Here is a 24,590-nt window from a genome sequence, read left to right as displayed (position 1 = left end):
AATAACATCTTAAGACATTTTTGTTATTCTTCTGTAATGACAAAGTTAGTTTAAAATATATATGATCAACCACATTGGTGAAAAGAGCAGGGAATTTAGTACACAATAGTACATTCTACCTAGAAACAGTATATTCTGACTTTAAGGGCCAACTATCTAGTGGAAGCTATTTTGAAAGTGCTGTGACCAGTACCACAAAGAATGTGGGATTCTGAGGTAGAAATCGGGAAGGAGCCAAAAAAGCAAAAAGGACTCACGCACAGGGACCACCGTGCAGTGAGTGCTGGGGGGAGGAGGTGCAAGGAGACGAAATGGTAATGGAAAAAAGTCAATAAAGCCTAATTTTAAAAAATAAAAAGAAATCAAGCACAAATGTCTAATAGCTTTTAAATATGTCATCCTTTCATGTTTATCCTTGTTATAACAATTTGAGAAGTGATGGCATTGTTAATTAAAATAAGCAAAGTGATACTGTTTTACTTTATTTCAAAGCTCTGAGAGCGAACCTTGAGGAATGCGCGTGTCTTAAAGACTGGTTGAAATGAACAAAATCAGCAAAATCATTGTGTAATTCAGTTTTGAGTAAAATTGGTTGTTATTTGTTATTTCAAGAGATGTAAGAGCATTTTACAAATCTATTTATAGCTACCGATTATCAAGGGCTTTGACATGAACTGGAGTTTAAAGACAGCTTTCTTAATATACATTTTAGCTATGCCTTCCATCAATAAGAGGCTAGAGTCATGTAAAAATAGCATCAAGAATAATTTTATATTATCATACACTAAAAAAACCCAAATAACATTTTCTTGTCCTTAAATAAGAGCGTATCTTCAGAATTTGGAAAAGGACATTAAAAAAAGGTCGCATTTGCAAACGATTACAATACAAATACCTTCAAATGAAACAAACAAGGTTTATTCTACTAAGTATATGTTAAGTCATTAACAAATATAGTGTTCAATTATTATGTCTTTCCTGTACTATACAGCAGAGGTCCAATATTTCTCAGAAGAAATGTGTTATGTGTTACACCCAGTGTTTCAATAGCTCTCTAAAGAAGTCCTTTCCAACTCAGATTCGACTGCATGTGGATATATACTTTACTGAGGTCCACAGAAGTGACAGAAGGGAAGGAAGGCCAGAGAGACTCTGATTTTATCTGTTTTGAGGTAAGGCCAGGATCACAAATTATTTGACTGACAAGTCATAGGATTCCAGGTTTAGAAAATTCACCTTAGGTTCCAGAATGCAGTATTCTTGGAAACATGTAAATGGTTTGTTTTAAACTATGCTTCAAGACCTGCCTGACTCAGAACATATTTTATCATGGAAAACTATAAAATGTAAATAATACATTAAATCTATTATTCATATCTAAAGCAATCATATTTATATTTGTGTATATTTTAGATGTATAGAATATCTTAGTATAAATATGCATTATTTTATAAAGATAGAGCATGCCCGAAATGTTTACAGTGGTCCTGGATGGTATATAGGGTACTATGCAGATAGTGTCTAATCAAGAAATAAAAACTAACTTAATAGCTGAAATGATGGATTTCAATACAGGCATTTTGCTCACCCTGATAATCCAAGAGTTTATAATCTGAACAGGGAACAGTAGGGTAATCGAGAAATAAGCAGTAACATGTAATCACCTCCACCACTAGGAAGAAGGGCCAAAGGGAAGAGCTATTATAATTAGAGCCCTAAGGCTATAGTTCCCAAGAGGTTACCACAAAACTAGTTGCTTTGCATGTGAGAGACTCAGCCATTGCCAGAGATGCTGCCCACACAGAGGGGTGCCTACTGCCTTCCAATCTTCCAATGGTTTTTCCTATAGGTAAAATCTAGCTGGAAATCAGCTGACAAGGATACCTGTGTTATATCCCTCTTTTATACCCTCTGCGGTAAAGATTAGAGCAGAGGAATAGCAAAGAAAAAAAAAATCTTAGGGCACAGTAGTCTAGGAATGGCATAGTCCATCTCTGTTTCTACTTTTTATACATTCTCTTTTCTTTCTTTCTTTGAACCTTCATACCTCTTCTTCATAAAAACATCGACTCAACAAGGATTCCAACAGTCTTTATCTCTTCCAACACCAGTTGTTCCAGCTGAAACAGCTATATATTGATGTGACTCCTGATGATCTGACCATTACTTTTCATACCAAGTAGCAGAGGAAAGAGAAGGAGAAAAAAGGAAATATGTGCCCATATTTGAAATTGAATACAGAGTTGCCCTAGATATCATTTCCCTTTTTTTTTTTTACTGCTCACATCATTTAAATTGTGTCTTCAGTATCTCAGTTCATTGTTTTGTTTTCTTTTATAATCTGGCTGTAAAACTTTCTTCAGAAAATATCTGTTATTAGTGATTCTGCTTTTATTATATTGCTCTAGTATTCCAGTTACCTTTACTGTGCACCTTGAATTTACAGAGAGATATCCACCAAAATTGCCTGAGCTCCAGACATTGACATCCTTGCAAGCATTTTATGGTACCAATTATCTTTTTCTTTAGTAAATACTTTATATTTCTTGACCAGTGAAGTACAGTGATTTGAGGAGCCCACAATGCCCAAGAATGACTGTAAACTCTTACTGAAATAAGATCACTATCGTTTCCTAATAGAAACACTGCTGTTTGGAAATGAAGGACTGTGGAATACCAGAGCCAGGTTGCAGAGATCAGAAGCTCAAAAAAATCTCCAAGTGAAGTATTAGGTAAAATGAATGGTGAGAAGGACCATTTGCACACACATCTTTGGTTTTCTGATCTATGTAATATGGACTATGGTAGAAACAGTATTTAGACTTGTAACTGATTCAAAAATTTGAAGGACAGCTCACTAGCTTCAATGGGTATTGTTTATCATTTGGCACTGTAACTGACTCCAGTTGGCCAGTCAAATTCTATTAGGCCAGATTCTTCTATATTATGGTGTATGTGGTAGGTTGATCTGATTATCCAGCTGCTGGATGTGCAGCCTGCCAAGAACAGAAGCCAACAGTAAGCTAAACACTCAATGTGGCACCATTGTCTGGAAAGAAAAGCCAACTGCCTGGTGAAAGGTTGATTATATTGTACCCTTTCATCATTGAGAGGTAGTGATCTGCTGTCACTCTGTCCTTACTTCACTGAGTATGTAATTTCAGAGTAATACAGAAATTTCTGACGTGTATTTTTAAAAATCAAAGATTATATTAATTATAACAATTCATTGCAATTGTGTCATTGTATAAAACCAATATGAAAATTTTTTTCTATTTTTTCCAAGGTTTTTTGATAAGTTAAATTTGATAGAATATATATTTTTTAAGATTTTATTTTTATTTATTTTTAGAGAGGGGAGGGAGGGAGAGAGAGAGAGAGAGAGAGAGAGAGAGAGAGAGAAACATCAATGTGCGGTTGCTGGGGGTTATGGCCTGCAACCCAGGAATGTACCCTGGCTGGGAATCGAACCTGGGACACTTTGGTTCCCAGCCCGCGCTCAATCCACTGAGCTACGCCAGCCAAGGCGAGAATATAATATTTTTTAAAGATTTCATTTATTTGTTTTTAAAGAGAGGGGAAGGGAAGGAGAAAGAGAGGGGAAAAAACATCAATGTGTGGTTGCCTCTCACATACCCCCTGCTGGGGACCTGGTCTGCAACCCAGTCATGAGCCCTGAATGGGAATTGAATCAGCAACCCTTTGGTTTGCCACAGGTCAATGGCTCAATCCACTGAGCCACACCAGCCAGGACTGATAGAATAGAATATTAAACAACAAAACAGTAGCACTTGTAAGTGTACTCAACTCTTCTGCCCAGAGATAAGACATCTTCATGCTTATCACTTTAGTTTTTATGTACTGAGATGTTTTCTTTGCATGTTTTCCTAAAATAGCCTTATTGATCATGAACTGGTTTTTAAAAACATGACACACATGTAATTCTCAATTGCTATAAATTTACTATTAGATGTTTTTCCTGTGTCAAAATTATTTCTTATTGCTGCTGCACAGTGCAATTCTTATAATTTGTGTATGTTAGAAATTAAATAAAATGAATTGGAAATTTCATAACAGCCCATTACCCTAAAAAAATCTCTAAGAAATAGATTTTAATCTTTCAAACAAACTGCTCTTTTATAGACCTATGACACTATACTTAAAATAACAGTAACAAGGTAATACTAATATTTGGTTAAGATGTTGACTTTATTCAATTATATTATCAACTTAAATTTTAAATATTATTTTCTGCCAAAGATTTTTAGGCACACCTCCTTTCTATTAATAATACTGATAATAATAATAATAACATGTTTTTCTTCCCAATATTTTATATGACTTTCAGTTTATTAAGTTCTTATCTGTCACATTATCTGCACTGACCATCGATAGAATTATGTTTCTTTAACCTCTTATGTTGTAACTAAAATTATGTATAAGCAATTACAAGTCTAGTTTTGTGGATAAAAAAAGAACTAATATGTTTTAAGTAGTCAAGCTTAAATATTAACTTACATTATTTTTATCTATCATCTGTCTATCTATTTATCCATCTATCTACTGAGAGATTTCTTTCTTTTAATCAAAGAATTAGCTAATGCAATTGTGGGGACTGGAAAATTCAAAATCTGCAATGAAGGCCAGCAAGCTGGAGACCAGGAAAAATTTGATGCTGCAGCTTAAGTTCAAAGGCAGTCTGCTGGCAACATTCCCTCTTCAGGAGAATTCAGTCTTTTTCTTAATGCTTTCCTCTGATTGGATGAGGCTAAAATAAATTATGGAGGATGATATCCTTTACTATGTCTATTGATTTAAATGTTAATCTCATCCAAAAAATTCCATCACAGCAATATCCAAGATACATAAACCACATATATGGGTATTTTTGCCTAGCCAGATTGTTGACACATAAAATTAATCATCACAGAATAACAAAAAAAGGCACTTAAATGTATAAAGTACTTGTCTTTCTTTTTTTTTTTTTTTAAGATGTATTTATTTATTTATTTTAGAGAGGGGAAGGGAGGGAGAGAGGGAGAGAAACATCAACATGTGGTTGCCTCTCATATGCCCCTTACTGGAGACCTGGCCTACAACCCAGTCATGTGCCCTGACTGGGAAATGAACTGGCAACCCCATGGTTCATAGGCTGACACTCAATCCACTGAGCTACATCAGCTAGGGCAGTACTTGTGTTTCTTTTGATTATTTTGCATACTTTCTCTTCTGAATGGTGTCACCTCTAATATAACTTTCTTTCTCATTTCTTTTTTTTTTTTTTAAGATTTTATTTTATTTATTTATCTTCAGAGAGGGAAGGGAGGGAGATAGATAGAGAGATAGAGAGAGAGAAACACCAATGTGCGGTTGCTGGGGGTTATGGCCTGCAACCCAGGAATGTACCCTGGCTGGGAATCGAACCTGGGACACTTTGGTTCCCAGCCCGCGCTCAATCCACTGAGCTACGCCAGCCAGGTTCTTTCTCATTTCTAATCACTTCTTAAAAAACAGGAAAAAAATTGTGATCTCCACCAGAAAACTTTTCCAAATCACAAATCATTCATTATGTCCCATTGCCTGCTTTTAGAAATTACATATTTAGATGTATATTATTGTTAAGATTTTTCATATATCCTCATCATTTATTCATTAACAGTTTTACTGAGAATCTAGCAATCTTGCAGGACTCAAACATTGACAACCAAAGATGAATAAGGCAAACTTTCTTCCTTGAAAGAGCTGACAGGCAAATGAAGGACAGAGGAAAACACAACTACTGTAATGCACTATTGCAATGTGAGAATATTTTAGAGCATAGCAAAGAAGCACAGAAGCCAGCTGTAGTGTATTTATAAAGAAATTACTTCTACATAGAGTGAGGCATCACACTCTATCCAAAGAGTGAGGGAAGTATCACATAGTACTAGAAAATCCATTTTCAAAAGGAAAGATAGATGAACTATGACTAATTCAGAAAAGTGGTCTATTAAATTGAGAACATGGAAATTGTCCTTTTAATTTGGTATATAGTAATATAGTAGACCATTTTATGGAAGAATTGAAAGGGACTGATGTCACAATAAACTTCATGGAGAAATATATGAAAGGTAAAGTGAATACCATTCATTCAAAAGTTCCTTTGAAAAGATTGGAGAATAGTAATGGTAGAAAGTACATATTGACCTAGAGTAGTTTTTCATTTAAAACATGGTTTGTGGCTCTTTGATGACTTATGACATTCAGTAAAGAAACTGAAGGAGCTTTCTTAGCTTCAGAAGAAAAATACTGATATTATATAATGTTTATAACTTTGCAGAAATCTCACCATGATTTTAATAATATTTCCTTTATTAGTTGCTCATGTGACTAAAGTATTGCAGACACTAATCTAAATTTAGCTAACAGGTAGGTGCATTCATTTTGACAAAAGTTTTTTTATAATTTTTATGCTAACAAGTTAACAACTGATATAATTTTATATCAAAATTATATCAATTATTAACTTTTTATAATTTTTATATTTTGTTTTATAATTATATATAATTCCATTACTTTTACATTTTTACTTTGTTATATTACTAATTGACACAATGTATCTTGCATAAAGGAAGGTTCATTGAAAGCACAGTATTATCTAAATTATAAACACATATATATCACAAAGAATTTAGAATATCCATTTATTTAACATTTATTAAAAATAATTGGCCCTGGCTGGCATAGTTCAGTGGACTGAGCACAGGCTGCGAACCAAAGTGTTGCAGATTCGATTCCCAGTCAGGGTACATGCCTGGATTGCAAGCCATGGCCCCCAGCAACCGCACATTGATGTTTCTCTCTCTCTATCTCCCTCCCTTCCCTCTCTAAAAATAAATAAATAAAATAAAATAAAATAAAATTGCTTGATAGTTACTTCTAGTAATAGTGAAGATCTAATAAGATAATAAGATAATCTCTAAAAGAGATTCTAGTTGTACTGAGAAAAAATAATCTGCTATGTTGAAGACTCACACAAGCAACCAAAATTTAAAAATTTAAATGAATTCTGGACTGCGCTGATTTTATAAGATTGGCGACTGTTCTGTTTTGCATGTAATTCTCATTGCATTGTGTTTTATTTTTTAATTGATTTGAGAAAGAGAGGAGAAGGTGGAGAGAGAGGGAGGAAGAGAGGGGGAGAGAGAGAGAAAAAGAGAGAGAGAGAAAAATGTTGATTTGTTGTTCCACTTTTTTATGCATTCATTGATTGTTGTATGTGCCCTGACTTGGGGTAGGACCCGCAACAATGGCATATCAGTGAACTGGTCTAACCAACTGAGCTACCTGTCCAGGGCTGCATTATATTTTTTAAAAATTGGGTCAAATTTATGTACAGTGAAATGAATACATCTTAAGTATACGATTTGTTTAATTTGATATTTGTATGCAACCACTATACCTAAATCTCCATATCAGGTATTTTTCTCATTCCAGAGAATTTCCTTTTCACTTTTCCAGTCATTCTTTACCACCACATAAACCAATTTTCTGATTTATATCATAAATTAGTTTTATCTATTCCTGATCTTCATGTAAATAATTCATATCATGTTGAATAATTCATATAAATGGAATGGCTCTATTATGTCTGACTTTTTGTTTACTTAATATGTTTTTAGGATTTATCTACGCTGTGTGTTAGTAGTTAATTCTTTGTATATAGTTGAGTAGTATTTAATTGATTGAATTGCCAAATTTGTTTGTCAATTATTCAGTTGATGAAAAAATTTGTTAGCTATCCAGTTGGGTTGTTTGGGTTTGGCCTGTTATAATTGACAGTGATTTAAATATTCTTGTTTATACATTTTTGTCTGAAAATAATTTTTATCTTCTGTATAAATGAAACTAGGTAAAGCAGACACATATATTTAATTTTATAAAATGGCAATTCATAGTTTTGAAAGGAGTTTGTAAAATTTTATAGTCCTCCATCTAAGAATGAAAGTTACAGTAGTTTCACATCCTCACAAACATTTGATTTTACCAGTAATTTTACTGTCACTTAGGCCACTGTCTAATTTTAAAGTTTATTTTGATATCAAAATTCCCAGACAAATAATGCTACTGAGCAATCTCCATTGTTCATGTTGATGTCTATAGACTTGCCTAAATTTTGAATTCTGGTGAAGCCTAAATAACATTTTTTCATTTATGAATAGTATTTTTTCCTTCTGGAAATCTTTGCTCACTCTAATGTTCTGAATAAATTCTTTTATGTTTCTTTAATATTTTTGGTTAATGTTTGTTTGATATAAATAAGTTTATTTTTCCACACATGATCCAGCTGTTCCGACACTACTTGCTAAAAAGATATTCCTCTTTCTATTGAAAATTTCCTTGGTGTGTTTTAGAAGATTAATGTATGCTATATATATTGGTCAATTTCTGGACATTCTATTTTGTTTTGTTAATCATTATGTTACCCTTACACCTTTTCTACATTTTTCTGAATTACTATAGCTTTATAGTAAGCTTCAAAATCAGGTATTAATAGTGTGTTTCCTCCAGCTTTTTTCATAGTTATTTATATCTAAATCTATAGAAGAGATTAATGTATGTCATACATATATACAATTTTGTATAGTCTATTATTTTTAATAAATTTATTCATTATTCATTTCTGGCATTTCCCATTAATATTTTAATATAATCTATAAATAAGGGAAGAATTGAGATCCTCCAAAGACTTTAATGAGACTCCCAATCTATCCACATGAAATATATATGAATTTAGAACTTCTTTAATTTCTTTGAACATTTTTTATGGTTTTCAGTTTAGCAAACTTGCACAATTTGCATTATTTCATAAGTGTTTAATGATTTAAAACTGTGCTTATGCTATTTTGTCTGTTAGAACAACCAAAAGTAAACATTTTGAGTAAAAAACTGATCATTTTGTTCTTAGAAAAGGAAAAACAATAAAAACCAGAGACTTTATTAAAATGGCAGTCTTAGTAATGAAACCAGACACAAGTTTTATTATTTCTGAGATCTGTGTTATAATCTATTTAAAAATATAAAACATTTACTACAGACAAGATTTATTTACCAGATTATACAACTGAGTGACACACGATATTAAAGACATACATGGTGAAAGGGAAAACAGTAGGTATTATGTGAGCAAAGATGAAACCAAGAATCTTCTGCAATGAAAATAGCTGATGATGTATTGTATGTATGTGCATGAGTGAGCATGTATGTGCAGATTACTCTATGACTGGTTACTACAATTAGAGGAAATAATACTAGAAAAGATGAGTTTGGGTTAGGGTTAGTGAATAGTTTGTCTGTGAGACATATCTTTTAGGAGCACTATGTAATATTTGAAAATAACAATTTATTTTATTACTTTTTTCCAACTAAAGTTGAGGTAGTTTTTAAGGGGAAGCTATTCTTATGAGTTTTGGCTATTGCTGCTGATTTTATTTTATTTTTTATTCTAGATATTGGTGATTACATATGATTAAATGTCATGATATTGATAATTATATAAAGAGAATATTTAAAATTTTAATCATATTACTAAACTAAAATAGCTCAATGATTTGTATTCTACATTGTAAATATTTGGATTATTTTACCTCAGGCAAAAATGTCAAGATTTTTAATATTAAGGATGGTATTTTGGTGTTTTGGTCTTGGGAAGTACAAACTGGTAGAGGTGACATAATCATTGAGAATTTGATCCTTCACCTCTTGAAATTTAATTATAATTTGGAAAACGGATAAAATGTCATTGGAAAATTTAATAACCATATCCATAAAATAAACTACATTTTTATTTATTATAAATAAAGAGTTCTTATGACCAAAGTGGTCATTGAAATGCTACTACCAAATCACACTTAATTTTCTAGATGTGAAAGTGACTACTCATATGCTAGGGCACTGAACATATTCTGTGTGCAATAATAGAGATTTAAAACATTAAATAGTGTAGCCCTGGCTACTGTAGCTCAGTGGATTGAGCATGGGCCTGTGAAGCAAGAGGTCACTAGTTCAATTACCAGTCAGGGCACATGCCTGGGTTGCAGGCCAGGTCCCCAGTAGTTGGCACATGACAGGCAACCACACACTGATGTTTACTTTTAGAGAGAAGTAAACCTTCTCTCCTTTCCTTCCCTTCTCTCTAAAAGTAAATAAATAAAATGTTTAAAAAATGTTTAAATAATTTGATTCAGATTTTCTAAAATTATAGTTGAAACTATAGGGCAAAACTTTCAATATCTCTAAGTAAATTACTTTAAGCATATGAAAGTACAAGTATCTTTACACATATTTTGTAAAAAACATAAAGTAAAAGTCTCAATAATATGTTAGATATTTTGAAACACTAAACTATTTCTATAACTCAGATTAGAGTTAATATTTTGTTATTTTTATATGATATTGTTTTATAATCAAAGTGTGATTTTGGTTAATTTATTGGCCAGAAGCCTTCTCTTAACATTCTTACCTTTGACTATAAAATGTTTAGTGTTTAATTAATATCTTTTTAAATTGCTGTTTATTTGAATACTTGTTATGGACATTTTTATTTACTTATTACAAATTTTTATAGAATATTTTTATTAAAATATGATACTTGACTCACTGTGTAGAACTTATTATTTTCTTTTAGCTACCTTTCTTATACATAAATTCCTTACTTCTTAGTTAGAAAAAGCAAGATTTTGTGTTATAGAGTTATTTGTAAGTGCCTTTTTGGGAATATAAACTTTGTGACTCTAACAGATTCATTTCCAAGAAGCAATGCAAAGTAAATTTTGTTGACAAGTGAGAAATCTCTTCATAATTACTGGATGTATAGTCGATCCAAATATCTCAACTTGCCTGACAAAACTGTCAAACACTTCCTGCCATTCCTCATCAATGATAATTATGAATTAGGATATTTTAATTTACTGTATATAATGAATAAGCAGAGAAACATGATAAAGGTCAGAGCAGATGAATATTTTAAGCCATTAATCAACAATGTAAATATAGAGAATTGGGAAAAGATTATAAATAATATCAACTTTCTCATTCATTGAAATAATTAATAGGTCTTTTCATTTTCAATTGGTATATTTTATTTTTAAAATTTAAACACTATAATGGTTTTTATATGATGTTTGTAGTCTGCTTTTGTGCCTAATCCCTAGTAGACTTTGAGAGTTGCAGAAATTTTGCAAAATACTAAATAAAGAATAATATAGGACAAAGAAGCAATTATAAAATGAAGGCAAAGTAGACATAAACATATTTATAAAGATAACATAATTATATTCAAAGATGAGGATGCAGCTAAAGATAAAAAAAATAGGCATTGGTGTAATCCCCTGAGATTATAACACCACAGATGGGGATGGGATACTTTATTTTGAGAGAGAGATTTTTCTTGTGGATTTAATGTTCATGTCAGGTTATACTCTTAACAAAGTAAGTGGGAGAATAGAACAACATAGAAGAGCTGTTAATTTGGGAAAAGACCTTGAGAAGACTGAGATTGAGAGTTGTTGAAGAAACAAAAGAGTGAGAAGTAGAACTAAAAAGTCCAAAGACGTTAGAGATATCTGAGATTTCCTCTAACAGCTATCATTTGAAAGGGTTCAGGAGAAGGAAAGGCAGATGCCCTGATTCAAGATTTAGAAAAGTCAGTAAAACTCAAAATGAATTTTGATTTATCTTTGAAATAAATTTTTGCATGTTTTTTCATCATTAGTGATTTTTAATATTGCGTATTTTGGACCAGATTAAACATGATTACTGAACCAAATGAATTGTTCATATTGATTATTTAACTGTTATTTATATTCCACTGACAGAAAATATGTATTAAAAGTAATTTATTAAAATTTTACTTATCAAGCATAATTTAGTGGATTTACAAGTCAGAAATATTCTTCTTTTGTAGATAATAGATTACTAAATAAATATTTGTGTTCTGTAACCATGAGTCATATCTTTGAATTCATTTATAATATCAAACATAAAATTAGCTTAAAGATAGCTTTTACATAGTGAACACTGAAATATTTTCAAGTGATAAAATGTAGGAAAAGCTGGTATGAGATGACTAATGGATTTTCTTTATTAAATATCAAAGCAGAATCATACAATTGCTAATGTTTATCTCTATAATATAACATTAAATAGTTGTGTTTAGTTGAATAGAGTAGAATTTAAATGTAATGAATTTTCTATTGGGAACTATATCTATAAGTAGGTTGTGAAGCAGTCATATATAGAGAGAGAGAGAGTCATAAACTGATTCTGTAATTATGATAATTAAAATTAGTAGATTTTACAATGACTTTGTATTTACTATTAAACACAGTTCATGCAATTTGACAAATTGTCTGTTAAGATTCTGATCTAGAGTGTATATACATATTGGTTTTATGTTCTGTGACCAAAATTAACTCTACCAGAATTTAAATTTATTGAGTAAGGGTATGCTCTAACATCCTCACATCCATTAGAAACATATTATACATTTTAAAGCCCAACACTTAGAATGTGATAAAAATAAGAGAAATTTCACATTATAGTCCTTCCCTGTCACACTTGACACACATTTATACCATTAAACTTAATAATAATGTTAAAAACAACTATTTCCTAAAGGTCTAAGTTATTTTACTAAATTAGAAATCTCTTCCTCAGTTAATCTATCCCTCAAATAAGGTATTAAAAAGATTCCAAAGACAAGATGTCCTATACCTGTTGCTTAACTTTTAAAGTAACCTTTGACTCTTACAGACAATCTAACCACCTTCGATGAATTAATACCACTTAGGGTCTCCTCATTTCTAGGAACATGATTCAGTCCTCCAATTAAATCTTTAGAGTTGTTACTCTGCTGCAAAAATACAACTAAGTTGAAAATAGTGTGAAGGGAAATAAGCATGTATTTTCTCTTCAAAACTAAGAAGATAAAAAAAAAAGAAAGATTGGGAGAGACAGACACCATGGAGAAAATATATAAGAAAATAGGATATATCTAAATTCACTAAACTAGTATAACAAAATACCCACTGTGACAATAATTCAGGAAAGTAGAAATTGGAAAAGTGATTTAAAAATGACAGTACGTTTCTATTAAAATCTTGAAAAAAAAATCTTAGTAACGTTTGAACTATGGTGATGCCCTAAGGAACAAACAGGGAAACCTGATTCCATTTACACTGGCATCATAGGGCTGAGTTAATTCCATACCTCATTGTAGTTAAGGTATATGCACAATGTCTAGCTGACTTTGCTTGGCATGTATCAGCTTTTCAGTTAATCGTGCTGCTGGGACATATAATTTAATTTTATCTATTCCAGAGCCTAGTGTGTGCTGGCATTATTAATGATGCTAGAAGTATAAGTGTCAAATAAGATAAAATTTACTTTAAAAAGAGACATAGGGTGCAGTTTTCCAAGCCTCTGAAATGATGCACAGATTCAAAAAATGGATAATATAGAATCCTTAGAATCATAGAAATTTAAACCATCCAATTACTTTGCATTTAAAATTTCATGTAATTGAAGTTGAGAACATTTAAATAACTCATCATTTAAATATTCCAAAAATACTCTTTACCTTGCATATTAGTTACTTGTGGAGTAAATTAAAATAGTAAATATATAATAATTCATTTCAGAAATAATTGTTTTTCCAGAAAACAATTATCACAGTCCAGATATTATCCAGATATCACAGTCTCATTCAGAGGAGATATTTATTAAAATCTCTAATTTTATTTTTCTCCTTTTCTAGAATACACGATGTATAGGATATCTTTAATCCTCATAGGGCTTTGTAGCTGATTTAACAGAGAAAACAAAAAATAGCTAATACTTGCCAAATGCATGGCATGATTAACTTGTGTCTTACATATTGTTTATGTTCATATATTTTTTATTTCTTAACAGTGATCAAGTTTTTGAAACAACTTTATAATGTCTGCTACTTTTAACAACAAAATAATAAATTTATGTATACAAAGAAAGTTTGGATAAAAAGCATATTATCATAATGCATTATAAATTATCATGAGGAAAAGAAAATTCCAATTACTCTTTTTGATAACAATGAAATACCAAGCAGAGCTGATATTAAAAATTCAGAAGAACACTAGTTCTTTGAAGCTTCATGGCATCACTTTGAAAACAGTGAGGATGGCTTAATTGTGTACATAGAAATAACAAGAAATTTGAAATGGTAAATATGTTTTGTTTGAAACTAATTTCTGTGTTTAATTGTAGTTTTCTGATGTATTCAAATGTGAATGATTTAATTTCACATGAACTTTTACACCTATAATGAAAATGTACACATTCAAATATGAATGTTGTACATGCAATCAAAACAGAATAAAGAAACAAGAATTCAAAAAAATGAGGAGAGGCTTAGGAACCTCCAGGACATCTTTAAAGTTTCCAACATCTGAATCATAGGGGTATTAGTAGGAGAAAAGGAAGGGCAAGAAATTGAAAACTTATTTGAAAAAATAATGGAGAACTTCCCCATTCTGGCAAAGGAAATAGACTTCCAGAAAGTCCAAGAAGCTCAGAGAGTCCCAAAGAAGTTGGACCCAAGGAGAAATACACCAAGGCACATCATTATTACATTACCCAAATTAAAATGGAGAGAATCCTAGAAGCAGCAAGAGAAAAGGAGACAGTTACCTACAAATGAGTTCCCATCAGACTGGCAGCTGATTTCTTAAAAGAGACCTTGCAGGCAAGAAAGGGCTGGAAAGAAGTATTCTAAGTCATGAAAGGCAAGAGCCTACATCCAGATTGCTCTATCCAGCAAAGCTTTCATTTAGAATGGAAAAACAGATAAAGTGCTTCTAAGGTTAAGTTAAAGGAGTTCATCATCACCAATCCCTGATTATATGAAATGTTAAAGAGACTTATCTAAGAAAAAGAAGATAAAAACCATGTCCAGTAAAATTACAGCAAACTCACAATTATTAACAACCACACCTAAACCAAAAACAAAAACAAAGTAAGCAAACAACTAGAACAGGAACAGAATCATAGAAATGGAGATCATCACATGGAGGGTTAGCAACAGGGGAGAGGGAAGAGGAGAGAGCAGGAAAGGTACAAAGAATAAGCAGCATAGATGGTAGGTAGAAAGTAGACAGGGGGAGGTTAAGATTAGTGTCAGAAATGTATAAGCCAAAGAACTTATACATATGACCCATGGACATGAAGTAAAGGCAGGGTGGGGTAGGGGGAATGTCAGTGGAAGGGGGTGTGCAGGGCAGGGGGGAATGAAGGGGGAAATGGGACAATTATAATAGCATAATCAATAAAATATATTAAAATATTAATGTCATAATTATTCAGTGAGCTATACTTAATGCAGCCATTGATCCAGCTTTTGATTTCTCTTGTACTTTCATTGCTAACTTCTGCCCATTATACATCTTAGAATCTGAACTCCTAGGAGTCATTACAAAATAGAGCCAGCTAGCTGTTCACTAAATTTTGTTTCTACCTGGGGACATAATGTTATGACTTTCCTAATTCTTAATGTGACTTCATCTATAAATGTAAGTGGAAATGAGGCATGATACTTTTGGACAAAAGTTTTTCAGAAGGTGCGTTACCTCAGCTAAGATCTTATGTCCCTTCATCTGACCAAATGTGGAAGACAGGGTGGCCAAGGGAATGGCAAGGATGGTAGATGAAAAAATAGACCAGGTCCTTGACTCACTACATGGAAAGGAATCAACTACCAACAAACAATACCCATGCATCTGGCCTGAGGGAGACATGAACTTGTATCATATGTGAGCATGTTACATGTGTGGATCTCTTTAATTTACCCTATGCAAATATAAACTTAAATGTGTCAATTTTGAATTATTTAGTAATTGTCAAAAATGTTTTAGATAAGATAATCCAATGAAGAATTTGTGAAAATTGCTTGATTTAATTGTGTATATTTCCCTCCCTCTGATAACATTAGAAATAGAGAAATTTAATTTTTTTCTCCAAAGATGACATTTTTAAAAAGTGTTTTTAAGGTATTTTTACAAAATACCTTAAGATATTTGGGGAACTGGGGAAAAAGCATGCCAATAACTCTGGGAAAACACTTTTTATCACATTCACCCATATGAGAAATTGTTCTTCACACTCTACATATAAATTTATGATTTGTAAATAATGAAGCTAAGAGCTCTTGTAAAATAACAGGAAAACAAACTCATTCATTTAAATGAAGGATTTTGTTTACAAGAAATACATTATCACAGATGCATTATCATTGCTCATGTTGGTTAGCTAAGGTTCAGTTAACTGAATAAATAATCTTTGTTATCAAAAAAAGTGAGAGATACCAGTTGTGGTTGACAAAGAAGAGACTGATTTATCAGGGTTTGGGACTTGTTTTTGAAGACTCATAACAGTAGTATTGAAAAATACAGCTCAGACATAATTGTTTCTACTTTATCCAGGTTCCTAGTAGGGAAAGACCAGCAATATAACTGTAAATAAAGAAAACTGTAAAATAAATAAGTCTATAGGAAAATATAAATGTCAAACCATAGTTTTATTAAAAAGAAATAGTGAGGTTTGTTGAGTATAAAACTAATTTGATCTAGAAAGCAATGTAGAAAATTTCTTTATCAATGATTAAAAGCATGTCATAGCAGGAAGTCTTTATAAGTTAACATTATAATAACAAACTAAATTTAGAAGTATAGTTAATCCAAAATTTCTACTGTATAGTTATGTACATTACTGAATTTCCTGGGTTGAATTTAATTTATATGCGTGCTGTATTCAACCTTAATACAACAGTGTAGATGCACTCACTATACCATAAATGTTTGTGCTTTTAAATGTCTTATATGACTTTGTTTGTGATACACAATAATATAATCAGGCAAACATATATTAAGCATTATTTTATTTGATGAAGTAGAATGAAGGAATTTTCAGTAAAAACCTGCAAATCAATATGAAGGTAGTAACTATCCTTCCTTTAGTTATTCCCCAGAGAATTTTTTTTCTCATTCTATGCTTTCCACAAAAATCCAAGCAAATTATTTCAAGACTGGAGGCATGTATATATGTAAGTAGAATAGCATGAAATATGCTCTTTCATTTCCATGTAATTTAAAAGATCAGGTATAGCACCAATTTGTGCTTGCTTTTCAATATGGAATGTAGTAGTATAGAATAACCCAGAATAAGAAAAAAAATAGATGTGCTATGGTGAATAAACTAATATACTGCCATTAAAAATTGGGAAGTTGCCCTGGCTGGCGTAGCTCAGTGGATTGAGCGTGGGCTGGGAACCAAAGTGTCCCAGGTTCAATTCCCAGCCAGGGTACATTCCTGGGTTGCAGGCCATAACCCCCAGCAACCGCACATTAATGTCTCTTTCTCTCTCTCTCTTTCTCTCTCTCTCTCTCTCTCCCCCCCTCCCTCCCTAAAAAATAAATAAAAAATAAATAAAATCTTAAAAAAAAATTGGGAAGTTAATGCTCAGTTGGAACAAGATACAAGAATATGGTTTAGTAATAAAACTACAAATCCAGTTCTGAGTAGTACAATAATGTACTACACACAATCTATATTTTTCAAAATATATTTACATGCTATTTAATTTCAATAGCTGTTTCTAGAGACAGATGAATATTAGTTGCTTTGTAGTTGAATCCAGAGAACAGGTTATAGTTTAAAGTGGGAGGGCAAATTTAAGACGTAGTAAGAACAAAAATCCTACATTTCCACCATTCTTATAACACAAGTTTTGATTTGTAATGTTAAAATGTTATAAATATATGTTAGATTCATTTGTTAGAGTCATTCATCACCCAATTTCAAATTACAAAGATGTCTCAAGTATTTGTAATGGTTATCAGTAGAAGAGAAGAGAAAATACCATTTACCCCTATTTCTTCCCTCTTCCAATTGAAAGTATGTGTATTTACACGAGTATATGCATATGTAAATATGCAAACACACACTCCATTAGCCCACAAATATCTTTAAGGAAATTTGAAAAGAAGTGATCTTAAAGGACAGAGCCCTGTAGGAGCATGCCTTAGTAAATAGGTGGAGCCTTTTTGCAAAGAAAAATAAAGTCCCTGCATTCATATATATGTCAGCCCTCAATCATCCCGCAGCTGGATACCATTGTAAAGTGCTGAAATTGCACTGTCATAGGTATATGCACAGATGCAATTGTATGAAAATCAGTCAGTTCCTTGTTTCAGGGTCAGTGACATCATACCAGCTGTAAAGAAAGGACAAAATGGGGTAGGGGACTGTGAAGTCAGGACATTTTCTAGTCCAGTGAACTTGTACTTGTAAAAAAGCAAATTACTACTCAGGCATTAGCAATATCCCCATGTACATGTTTCTGCACTTAGCAGGAAGGCATTGGCTAGGTTAGCAATTCCACACCCCATGTTCTCCTGACTCGACAGTTGTACTCTATTATAGTTAATCGTCCTGTATTGCTTCTCCCCTCACTACCTCCACCCTAATTCCTTGCCTTTTATAACTGCTCTACATTCTGTAGAAGAAGAGGGGGCTTTGGATTCTCATGTTGAAAAAGCGGAGCATGGCCATCAATGTGATCTGCATTCACTCTGGCCACTTGCTTCTGATTTGAGGAAGTATCACTCTGAGACATAGAGCAATAACTAGTGATAGAGCTGTATTTATACACACAAACATATTCTGCTAAAAAAAACTTGAACTACTAAAATTTAATTTGCAATTGCTAGCATTATTATGGTGAAAATGTCTTCTTGAACTTCTTAATAATAAAGGTCTCCTTTTTAATAGCCTTCAGAGAAACTATACAGAATTTTTCCTTATTAATTCTCATTTTCTAGAGAAAACAAGTGAAGAACCAGTGAGGAATTTATGTCCTTTATGTCCCCAGATGTTCATTGAAAATGCTATTCATATAATTTAAAAAGCATCCTATTTTTAATAATAATGTTAAAGAACATCAAGATACCTCCAACAAAAGGGTTATTTGTGATTAAAAAAACCACTACACTTTTAATTGACATTAATACATTTTCAATTGGAGATGTAAATATTTAAAAGTGAGTAAAGATTGTGTACACACATATAATTTATCCAGACAATCGTATTTAAGGCATTGCAGGGAACAAGAGCCTATAGCTCCTACAGCCAGGTTGCCCATGATTGAATATGAAGTAAATGACTATGAGCTCTAAACAATCTGACTAACCTTTCTGTTTCCCTTTCCACATCTATAAAATATAAATAATAATAATATTGATTTCATGAATGTACTGTGAAAATTAAATAAGTTAATACTACTAAATTCTTAAAATAGAGATCCAGTCATAATAATTGATCAGAGATATACACATATAATTATTAATAATAATTTCACATGTTTAGTCACTTTTTTCTAAATAAAATAAATGTATATATCTTTTCATGAATTTCTGCATTTCCAAATATTCCCTTTTTTATTTATTTTTCTTTTTTTAATTTTTTCATTGTTGTCCAAATACAGTTGTCTATATTTTCCTGCCACAACTTTTCCCTAACCCACCCACCCCCCACCCCCCACCTTCAAACATACCCCCTTTTTATTTTGTCCATGGGTCTCTTATACTCTTTCCTTGATGACTCTCCCACTTCTTTCAACCATCAACCCCTTCCCATCTCCCCTATGGTTACTGTCAGTTTGTTCTTTTTTGAAAATATATTTTATTGATTATGCTATTACAGTTGTCCCATTTTTTCTCTCCTTTATTTCCCTCTACCCAGAAAGCCCTTTCTACCAGCATCCCCCTCTTAGTTAATGTCTATGGGATATAGATAGATAGATAGATAAATAGATAGATATAAAGAACTTATATATATATATAAGGCTTCTCCATTTCCTATACTATTCTTAATTTACCCCTGTCAGTTTTATACCTACTATTTAAGTTTCTTATTTCCTGTGCCTTTTCCCCCATTCTTTCCTCTCTCCCTCTCCACTGATAACCCTCCATGTGATCTCCATTTCTTTGATTCTATTTCTGTTCTAGTTGTTTGCTTATTTTATTTTATTTTATTTTATTTTTTTAGGTTCAGTTGTTGATGGTTGTAAATTTGTTGTCATTTTACTGTTCATAGTTCTGATCTTCTTTTTCTTAGATAAGTCCCTTTAACATTTCATATAATCAGGAATTGGTGATGATGAACTCCTTTAACTTGACCTTATCTGAGAAGCACTTTATCTGCCCTTCTATTCTAAATGATAGCTTTGCTGGATAGAGTAATCTTGGATGTAGGTCCTTGCTTTTCATGACTTGGAATACTTCTTTCCATTCCCTTCTTGCCTACAAGGTTTCTTTTGAGAAATCAACTGATAATCGTTGTAGTCACCTCTCTCCTTTTTCTCTTTCTGCTTTTAAGATTCTCTCCTTATCTTTAATCATGGGTAATTTAATTATGTGTCTTGGTATGTTCCTCCTTGGGTCCAACTTCTTTGGGACTCTCTGAGCATCCTATACTTACATGTCTAGTTCCTTCAGAAGATTGGGGAAGCAGATTTTTTTCAAATAAGTTTTCAATTTCTTGCTCTTCCTCTTCTCCTTCTGGCACCCCTATGATTCAGATATTGGAACATTTAAAGTTGCCCCCTTTCTACTGGGAAGTCAGGGTTGAAAGGCTAACTTGGCTAAAGATTATATGTCACTTCTGCTTTTTAAATTGATATTCATGAACAATGACAACACAACCTATCAAGAATATGTAACAGATAATACAGGAATAGATGGAATACTGTTTTAAAAGTAGTTGTTACTTTTATATCTATAACATTTTCAATTACTTTTTCTTTATTTAAAAATAGCTGGAAGGATAAGCCATTTGCACTGATATTTCTCCCACTAATCTAATTTGTAAATAATATTTATCCATTAAAAATCTGTATTGAGAAAGCATTTTTAAATCTAAAGTTACATGAAGCATTTTCATTGTCCCCAATTATTTTTTGTTATAAAATGAATATAGAATAAAAATTTACATCTATCTGATTTTAATCTGCTGTAGGTTGAAAGATGCTAAATATCTGAGACTCTCATAGAAGACAAAGGTAAAAAAATAAAAACAAAAGTGTGGTTATGAATGATACCTGAGAAGCAAGCTGAAGAAAAGATTTTAGAAAAATACCTATTTTTGCCCTGGCTGGCGTAGCTCAGTGGATTGAGCTCAGACTGTGAACCAAAGTGTCACAGGTTTGATTCCCAGTCAGGGTACATGCTTGGGTTGCAGGCCATGACCCCCAGCAAACTGCACATTGATGTTTCTCTCTCTCTCTCTATCTCCCTCTCTTTCCCCTCTAAAAATAAATACATAAAATCTTAAAAAAAGAAAAACACCTATTTTAAAAAAAAAACTCCATCATACTTTGCTAAAAAATAAGAGACATGAAAAATAAGGGGGAAGTATTATAATTATTGTATATATTCTGAATTTCTCTAACATGTCATTTATAAAATTTTACAGAATGTGAAAAGAGTTAGCATTTTGGCAGATCATTTTTATATTAATCTTACAAATATATGCCAGGCCACTTGCACCATTCCTGTTGTAAACTTCTGCAGAGAGAAGGACAGTAGACATTTTTTAACATCCATGTTAAAATGCAGTTCAAGGCTGCCATACTGTATCAAAAAGAAGGGAACCAAAGTAAAGAGAGTAGAGAGAAGGTTGTAGTTCAGAACAGGACAAGAAAAGAATGAAAGCTGTATCTTTTTATTATACTTTGTCTTCAAAACATTTGAAAATACTTATATAGAAGCTAATATTCCTTACTCATATTGAGAAAAATAAATCTTCATCACACTATTCTTGAAAATAACTAATAGATTAAGAAATATATTATTGAGTCACATTCATAATTAAATGTGTGTGGATATTCCAATTTGTAAGAAATTAAAATTGATTTTAAAAGTATTTTGTGTTACATTGGAAACCTCTCTGCCTGGTTTTAGAAGCTGTAACCCCCCGTTGTCTAAGGTTGAGTGAGAAACCTTGGGACCATAAGCCACTAAGGATACAAAGCTTATATCCCAGGGGCACCACCTCTGCCCCCTTTACTTCACCCTGTTTGGCCTTGGGCAGGGATGACCTGTTAGTCGATGATGGATAAGATTCCTCAAAGGAGGGATGACTTAAGACAGGCACAGTCACCAAGAGGCCCTCAGGGAAGGACTTGGGGGCTTTACTAAAAGGAGGTGATGGACCCTTGTCCCTCTATTTTGATATAGCCTTAGTCCTCATTCTGGCTGCAAGAAGTCTCATAATCTCTGGCCTGCCTTATTTCCCCTGCTCCACTGGAGCCAAAACAATACCAGAGGTGGGTGTGGCTTTGTGTTGGAAAGGGTGGGTTCCACAGGGTGATCAGGCCTAAGAAAAAATGCATAAAATCCTGTGAAACCTGTTTTGCTGATACTCTCAATTTAAATGATAAGGGTCCAAGCATGAAATGAGTTTGTCTCCCAAAGTTTTATGTCCCTTTAGCTATCTAACCCTGATTCAAAATAGGCCCTCAGAGTTCTTTGAATGTTATCTATTGCTGGATCCTTACTGTCCAACAATGATTTATGACCTTTACATATGCACCCTGTGTTCTTATGCAAATAAACCCAATAAAATCCCACTGAGGAATAGGCTCCTGGCCCTACTCCTTTGAGAGATTTGCCACCTATCTTCCTGAAGCAGATCTTGTCTTGGAAGACGTATTTTCATCCACAGCAGATGGGGCTTGGGGGTGGGGCTGTAGGTGGAGCCCCCCCACAGTGTTAATTTAAATATTTGTAGAAAACAAGCCATTTATAAACATCAAATTATAAATTTATAAAACATGTGTTATTTTCTGTAAACACAGGCATTTTGTTATCAAGTTATTTATGGCATGAATCCAAGGATGGTTTTAAACAACTGTACAGCAATAATAGTCTGATTTTAGATAATTATCTCTCTTTCTCAATGATTTTTCTATTAATGAACTCAACTCTCTTTCTCAGGAATTGTATCAATTCCTAAGTCAGTAAATAACACACACCCCTATGGAAAAGAAAAGGAAGACCCATTGCTCCTTTCTCATTTCTACAGAGCTGATTTTTCTTCTTTTCATTGGACTTCATTGCATGGCCATGAAGCTCATTATTTGGAGGAATAGCAAGATTTCTAGCTGAGCCCATCAGCTCTGACCCTGGATTCCTGAATTTCAATGTTCTTTCATGGAAACTGGAAAGTTATTTCTTAAGTTTTTATTTAGATTCTTTTAATTAAAAAAAACTAAATATGAATTTCTTTGGCTATATGAATGAACATAAAAAGTATAAAACTATTATAATATTTTGGGTTAAAATTTTCTTCCACCATCCAGAGATTAATAGTTTTTGTTTCAATTATTCTATAAAGTACTTTAGACTTTTATTTTTAACTCTGAATATTTATCCACATAATTATATATGTACCTCTAATGAACACAATAGTAGTCCTCAAAATGACATACATTCTAATCACAAAAATTATGACTATTACCTTAGATGTCAAAAGATGTGATTTAGCTAAGAATTTTGAAAAGAGGTTATCTTGGTATATTATACAGATGAGCCCTAACCCCAATGACCCTCCTTTTACTAGTGAGGCAGAGGATGATTTCAGAGAGATACACAGAGGAAGAGGCAATATGACCACAAGGTTAAAAATTGGAATGATATGGCTGTAAGTCAAGAAATGCTGATAGACACTAGAAGCTAGAAGAGGCAAAGAACACATTCTTTCTTATAGCTCTCTAGAGAGTGTGGACCTGTCAGATTTCATAAGTCTAGCTTCCAGAATTGTGAGAGAATGCATTCCTGTTTAAAGCCACTGAGCTTTATGGTAATTTGTCACAGCAGCCTCAGGAAAATAATACAGTTCACTTGGAAAATAAAAATTAAAAAATACCATGGAATTTTCATGAATTTGGAAATAGTAATATGGAATTAAAGAACAAAAAGGCACTAAAAAGTCCAACAATTTGTATTTACAACTCGCAAATATTTATTGAACAAGTATCATGCACCAAACTCAATGACAGCTAACCCAAAGATAAATAAGCATGGTCTCTCCTTTTCAGGATTGTATCATATAGTGGCATGCTCATCTATCACCTGTGTGAAACCATAGCTAGGAGGTCAAATATGAAGCTTTAATGGAAAAAGAGACAAGCAAAAAATGCAGGTAAAGCCATTGCAGTGGGCTTCTAGAGAGTGTGGTGTGACAGAAAAGTATAAAGTTTAAATCCAAGCTCTTCTATGTAACTGGCTGACCAATCTTATGTATCAGAAAAATAAGGGTTGTTTAGCTTATGTATCTCCTTTCTAAACATGATTAAAATAGTATTAAGGTCTGAAATTGGTGCTAGGAAAAATGGGTTAATCTATATAATGCAAATATCTTTTGACTTAATATCTTTTATTCATGAGATGCCCCCCATCTACAAACTATCCACTGGTTATTTTTCTGTGACCGAATCATTTCACTTTTCCCAGAAACTTCCC

This window comes from Phyllostomus discolor, chromosome 4 (assembly GCF_004126475.2).
Source record: "Phyllostomus discolor isolate MPI-MPIP mPhyDis1 chromosome 4, mPhyDis1.pri.v3, whole genome shotgun sequence".
Taxonomy (NCBI): Eukaryota; Metazoa; Chordata; class Mammalia; order Chiroptera; family Phyllostomidae; genus Phyllostomus; species Phyllostomus discolor.
Note: the sequence above shows the minus strand (reverse complement) of the source record.